At 45.0% G+C, this 6,739-nt stretch overlaps 1 pseudogene; it reads left to right on the forward strand.

Annotated features, from left to right (window-relative positions):
- Nucleotides 1–3,420: 3,420 nt before the first annotated feature.
- LOC131747745 (glycylpeptide N-tetradecanoyltransferase 1 pseudogene) lies at nt 3,421–4,984 on the forward strand (annotated as a pseudogene).
- Nucleotides 4,985–6,739: the final 1,755 nt, after the last annotated feature.

The raw sequence follows: 6,739 nt of genomic DNA on the forward strand, positions 1-6,739 counted from the left end.
ACGCTAAAAGTCACTGAACGCAGGCTCTGCCTCAGCCCTTGTCAAAACCACATACCTAAAACCCAAAATTCTGAGTTCTGTAATGCACCCAGCCCCAAGGGTTTCAGGAAAGGGACTAGGCCAGTATCGGGTCCGCCCAGCTACATTCAAAGCTCTCCAAAAAGGGTTTATTTGTTTTCCTCAGGACAGCTCCTCCAGATACCAAGAAGGACTGCTGTTTCAATGGAAGGATTCGGGAAGGGGGTGTACTCCTAGGGTATCCTTGGCCTTCAGAGACTAATGCAAGGCAGACACCGCAGAGAAGAACACAGGTGGAGCACCTGCATATCAACCCTGGAAGATGCACCTGCATGCCTCCCACAGGCCAGAGGAGGCATGGGAAGGCAATTCTTGGAACTCATAGGGTAGTGCTTCCAGGAACGTCTGCCAATGCTAGGTTTACATGCAGGGTGGCTTTCTTTTCAGGATGTTATGAATGATAAGCCTTGTCTTCTAAGTCAGGCCCCAGACACTCAATCTTCCTGAACTCCCATAAGGTGTACAGGATAAAAAGGATTTCACCTAAAAGGTATCAGTCACTAGAAACAGTTCTTCATTCAACAGAAATATAAGGTGTGTACACTGTGTGCCAGGTACCAGGGCAGTCCTAGGACACGGTGAGTCCTAGACCCTGCACTCACAGGAAGAGGCAGATGGCAGAGGCCAGGAGCCATCATGGATGCAGTGAGAGCAGCAGACGCACAGACAGTGCCCCCGCCCGGGGCCTGTGGGTGCAGGGTTTCCTCCCTGAGCCAGGACAGGGTGTGGAGGGGCAGCATGGAGCCTGGCTGTGGGTTACTGGCTTGCAATCCTCTCTCTCCGGAGCTTTACTCTGCTCACCTGTCTTTTCCTTGATCTCACAGAGCACAATGAAGAGAGCAGGCTTCATCCCATGGCGATTCGGAGCATGCTTTCTGGCCCGCGCCTCCTCTAGGCTCCGGTCGGTTACGGCCGTGATCTGCTGCAGGACGTCGCCCGTATCGGGGCGCGGCGGGCGCTTAACCAGGAGCCGCTGAGCCTGGAGAGCTAGAGTGGACGTCATAGTCAACCGCCGCCATCTGTGCAGCACGAGCGCGCTCAATCAATTATTAACCATGATGCTCTAGTGCCTCTCTCTACAAAAATCCTGGATGGATGGTTGAATTAAGATCCTTTAAATCTTGTTAAAGGAATCTTGAGACTATTCCTTTTGTTTCTTCTTAATAAACTTTATTTTAGAAAAATTTTAGATTTACATAGAAGCTGCAAAGATAGTACCAAAAATTCACCATTTCCCCTTATATTAGCATGTTACATAACTGTGTCCCTTGTGTCAAAATTAAGAAACCAACATTGTTACATTACTGTAAACTAAACTACAGAATTTATTTGTATTATACTAGTTTTTCCACTTATGTTCTTTTCTGTTCCAGGCTTCAATCCAGGTTACCATTTTGTATTTAGTTATCATGTCCCCTTAGTCCCCTCTGGTCTGTCAGTTTGTCATTCTCCTTGGTTCTCATGACCTTGACAGTTTTGAAGAGTACTGGACAGGTATTTTTGTAGAATGTCCCTCAATTTGGGTTTGCCTGATGTTTTCCTTATAACTAGACTGGGGGTGACTGGTTTGGAGGAAGAATACCACTGAGGTGAAGTGCCCTTCTCATCTCATGGTATCAGGGAGGGCATGACATCCACATGACATCACTGGTGGTATGAACTTTCATCACCTTTCTAGATAGTGTCTACCAGATTTCTCCATCAGAAAGTTACTACGTTTCCATTTCTATACACATCTCTTCTGTATACATACTGGTTAGAAGTGAGTTATTAAGTCCAGCCCATACTCAAGGGGGAGGGTGTTAAGCTCCACCACCTAGAAGAAGGGAATACATATAGTATTTGGAATCATTCTGTATGAAAGATTTTTTCCCTTCTCTTCTATTTATTTATTTGTTCAATCATTTATTTTTATCAGTATGGACTCGTGTGTTTCATACTTTGGGTTATTATTTGGATTATTATTGACTATTTAAAAATATATATCCTTCCTGTACCTTTAAAAGGTTATTGGCTTGAAAATCCAGAATTCCTTATTGTGGATTTGTTTGAAGTAAGGACTATCTGAATTAAGTTTGAGGGAGTGTATGTGTGCATGCAGATGAGGAAATTGAAAGTAAGTGATGTTACGTAAATTGACCATGCTTATATAGTATGTGATGGAATCTCATACAGGAATGGTGTCTACAGAATCCTAATACTAGGTCTCCATCCTCTGCTTAAGCACCTCTTGTGACATGAAGCTCATTACCTCATAAGACAGCCCTTTTGATGTTGAGTCTGCTCTACTCCTAGTGGGATTGCAGTCAGCCAGGTAGTGGGATTGCAAGAGAGGAAGGGAAATGGTGGCCATGGGAAGAGCAGAATATGATAGGGCAGTTGGCAAGAAAAGGGATTTGATTAGAGGAAGTGGTGACTGAGTCTAGGATGAAGCAGCTAAAAACTGATATGTCTCAGGACTTCCCTGGTGGCACAGTGGTTAAGAATCCGCCTACTAATGCAGGGGACACAGGTTTGATCCCTGGGCCAGGAGGATCTCACATGCCATGGAGCCACTAAGCCTGTGCACCACAGCTACTGAGCCTGTGCTCTAGAGCCCGTGAGCCACAACTACTGAGTCTGCATGCCACAACTACTGAAGCCCGCACACCTAGAGCCTGTGCTCTGCAACAAGAGAAACCACCTCAATGAGAAGCCCAAGCACCGCAACGAAGAGTAGCCCCTGCTCACTGTAACTAGAGAAAGCCCGTGCACAGCAACAAAGACCCAGTGCAGCCAAAAATTTATTAATTAATTGATTAATTTTTTAAAACAACTGATGTGTCTCCCTGGATTTCAGGGAAGTATTGGGTTGGCAAAAATTTTTGTTCGGGTTTTCCATAATATCTTACTTTTTGGCGAACCAATAGTTGTCTACCAGGCTGACAAAATATATATAGAGAGAACTTGTAGTGACTACTCCCCCACACCTCATGCCCATCTAGACCCTATTCTTCTCCCCCAGTGGACAACCTTCAGTTATTGTATTACTCCTTTGCCCATCCCCAATACATCCATTCTTAGATATAAACTATATTCGTTAATTCAACAACCATTTCTTGAGCACCTACTATATATGCCACAGGAACTATTCTAGGTACCACAGATGAGTTGGAAGGGTAGTGTGTGCGTGCATGTGTGTAGGAGGTGAAACAAGCCCTTCTATTGCTCTCTTTTATTTGGATTACATTATTTCTCATTCCTTTTATCCCTGATATGTTTTTTCAAAATCTTTGAGATGTAATTCACATGTCACATATCATACAATTCACCCATTTAAAGTGTATGTACAGGCAACTCAAGATGGCGGACGAGAGTGATACAGCAGTGAAGCCCCGGGCACCTCCAATGCATTCTGGAAATGCAGCCAGAAATGCAATGGAAATGGCCATGAGCACTGCAGCGATTGCAAGAACGAGGAGGACAACAGCTACAACCGAGGTGATTTGAGTCCAGCCAATGACACTGGAGCCAAAAAGAAGAAAAAGAAACAAAAAAAAAAGAAGAAAGAAAAAGGCCGTGAGACAGATTCAGCCCAGGATCAGCCTGTTAAGATGAACTCTTTGCCAGCAGAGAGGATCCAGGAAATACAGAAGGCCACTGAACTTTTGTCGGTGGCTCAAGGGACCTGCAAAAACCATGGAGGAGGCTAGCAAGTGAAGCTACCAGTTCTGGGACATGCAGCCCATCCCCAAACTGGGAGAAGTTGTGAACATGCACGGTCCTGTGGAGCCTGACAAAGACAACATCCACCAGGAGCCCTACACCCTGTCCCAGGGCTTCACCTGGGACGCCTTGGACCAGGGGGACCATGGTGTGCTGAACGAACTATACCTCCTCCTGAACGAGAATTATGTGGAAGGTGATGACAACATGTTCCGATTTGATTATTCCCCAGAATTTCTTCTGTGGGCTCTCCAGCCACCTGGCTGGCTCCCCCAGTGGCACTGTGGGGTTTTAGTGGTCTCAGGTCAGAAACTGGTTGGATTCATCATCGCCATCCCGGCAAACATCCATATCTATGACACAGAGAAGAAGATGGCAGAGATCAACTTCCTGTGTGTCCATAAGAAGCTGCACTCCAAGAGGGGGGCTCCAGTCCTGATCTGTGAGATAACCCAGAGGGTTCACCTGGAGGGCATCTTCCAAGCTGTTTACACTGCTGGGATGGTATTGCCAAAGCCTGTTGGCACCTGCAGATACTAGCATTGGTCCCTAAACCCACGGAAGCTGATTGAAGTGAAGTTCTCCCACTTGAGTAGAAATATGACCATGCAATGCACCATGAAGTTCTACCAACTGCCAGAGATTCCCAAGACAGCTGGGCCGCAACCAGTGAGAGAAAAGGACATTCCAATAGTGCACCAGCTCCTCACCTGGTACCTGAAGCAGTTTCACCACATGCCAGTCAGGAGCCAGGAAGAAGTGGAACATTGGTTCTACCCCCAGGAGAATATCACCGACACTTTTGTGGTGGAGAATGCAAATGGTGAGGTGACAGATGTGCTGAGCTTTTATACACTTCTGTCTACCATCATAAACCACCCAACCCACAAGAGTCTAAAGGCTGCTTATTCTTTCTACAATATTCATACCCAGACCCCTCTTCTAGACCTCATGAGCAATGCCTTCGTTCTCACCAAAATGAAAGGGTTTGACATGTTCAGTGCAGTGGATCTCATGGAGAATAAAACCTTCCTCAAGAAGCTCAAGTTCAGCATAGGGGACAGCAACCTACAGTATTATCTTAACAATTGGAATTGCCCAGCATGGGGGCAGAGAAGGTTGGGCTGGTGTTACAGTAACCAGTTGCCAGTGAGATTCTGGATAAAGCCACTGAGAATTCAAACCAGGAAATGGAGCCCCACCACTTGTTGGTCTAATTTTCATAAACGTGAGAATCTCTGGGAAGGGGGGCAGAACTGAACTGGCTTTACAAACCGCCACTGAATTTGACGATTGTTTTGCAATGGCATAGGCTGTGTGATGTCACCTCTGGCCGTGTCTCTGGTCTCCCTGTTTTTCAATTAATCACATCATTATGCAGCCGTGATCAAGGGAATGTAACTGCTGAAAACTATCTCGTGATTGGCATATTATGGAGTTATGGGTTAATAAGTATATATATATATATATGCATATATAAAGTGTATGTACAGTTCAATGGTTTTAGTATATTCACAGATATGTGTAAACATCACAGTTAATTTTAAAACATTTTCATCACATCAAGAAGAAACCATTTGGGCTTCCCTGGTGGTGCAGTGGTTGAGAATCCACCTGCCGATGCAGGGGATACAGGTTCGTGCCAAGGTCCGGGAAGATCCCACATGCCGCAGAGCAGCTGGGCCCGTGAGCCATGGCCACTGAGCCTGCACGTCCGGAGCCTGCGCTCCGCAACGGGAGAGGCCACAACAGTGAGAGGCCCGCATACCACCAAAAAAAAAAAAAAAAAGAAGAAGAAGAAACCATTTAGCTATCATCCCTCTATTTCCTCAGTCCCTCCTCCCAGCCCTAAGCATCTACTAATCTACTTTCTGTCTCTATATGTTTCCCTTTTCTGAATTTTCATATGAGTGGAATCATATAGTATATAGTCTTTTGTGACTGGCTTCCTTTACTTAGCATAATGTTTTCAAGGCTCATCCATGTTGTAGCATATGTATCAGTACTTCATTCCTTTTTATAGCTGAATAATATTCCATTGTATGGATACCATACTTTGTTTATCTATTTGTCTGTTGATGGACATTTGGGTTGTTTCCACCTTTTGGTTATTGTGAATAATGCTGTTGTAAATATTCACATACAAGTTTCTGTGTGGGCATATGTTTTCATTTCTTTTGGGTAGATACCTAGAAGTGGGATTGCTGGGTCATATGGTAACTCTATGTTTAATCATTAAGGAACCACCAGACTATTTTTCAAAGTGGCTGCACCATTTTATATGTTCCCACCAGCAATGTATAAGGGTTTCTACTTCTCCACATCCTCCACATCAACACTTGTTATCTGACTTTTTTTGTTCTAGTCATCCTAGTAGATGTGAAGTAGTATCTCATTGTGATTTTGATTTGCAGCATTTCCTTGATGACTAATGATGTCTGAGCATCTGTTAATTTGATTTTTGGCCATTCATATATCTCATTTAGAGAATTGTATATTCAAATTCTTTGCCCATGTTTTAATTGGGTTAGTTATCCTTTTATTATTATTTTTTTGTGTGTGTGGTACACGGGCCTCTCACTGTTGTGGCCTCTCCTGTTGCGGAGCACAGGCTCCGGACGTGCAGGCTCAGTGGCCATGGCTCACGGGCCCAGCCGCTCTGCGGCACGCGGGATCTTCCCGGACTGGGGCACGAAACCATGTCCCCTGCATCAGCAGGCGGACTCTCAACCACTGCGCCACCAGGGAAGCCCTATCCTTTTATTATTGAGTTGTAAGTGTTCTTTATATACTCTAGACACAAATCCCTTATTCTTTTTCCCATCATTTGGCTGAGATACATGTCTGGTAGGAAAGTGCCCAAGGCAGACCTTGTAGTCAAGATGATGGTGTAATAAGGCAGGAAAGAGCCTCAAACAGAAAAAGCTGTACATGTGGAGAAAGGGCCCAGCCTGCT

This window comes from Kogia breviceps, chromosome X, assembly GCF_026419965.1.
Source record: "Kogia breviceps isolate mKogBre1 chromosome X, mKogBre1 haplotype 1, whole genome shotgun sequence".
Lineage (NCBI taxonomy): Eukaryota > Metazoa > Chordata > Mammalia > Artiodactyla > Physeteridae > Kogia > Kogia breviceps.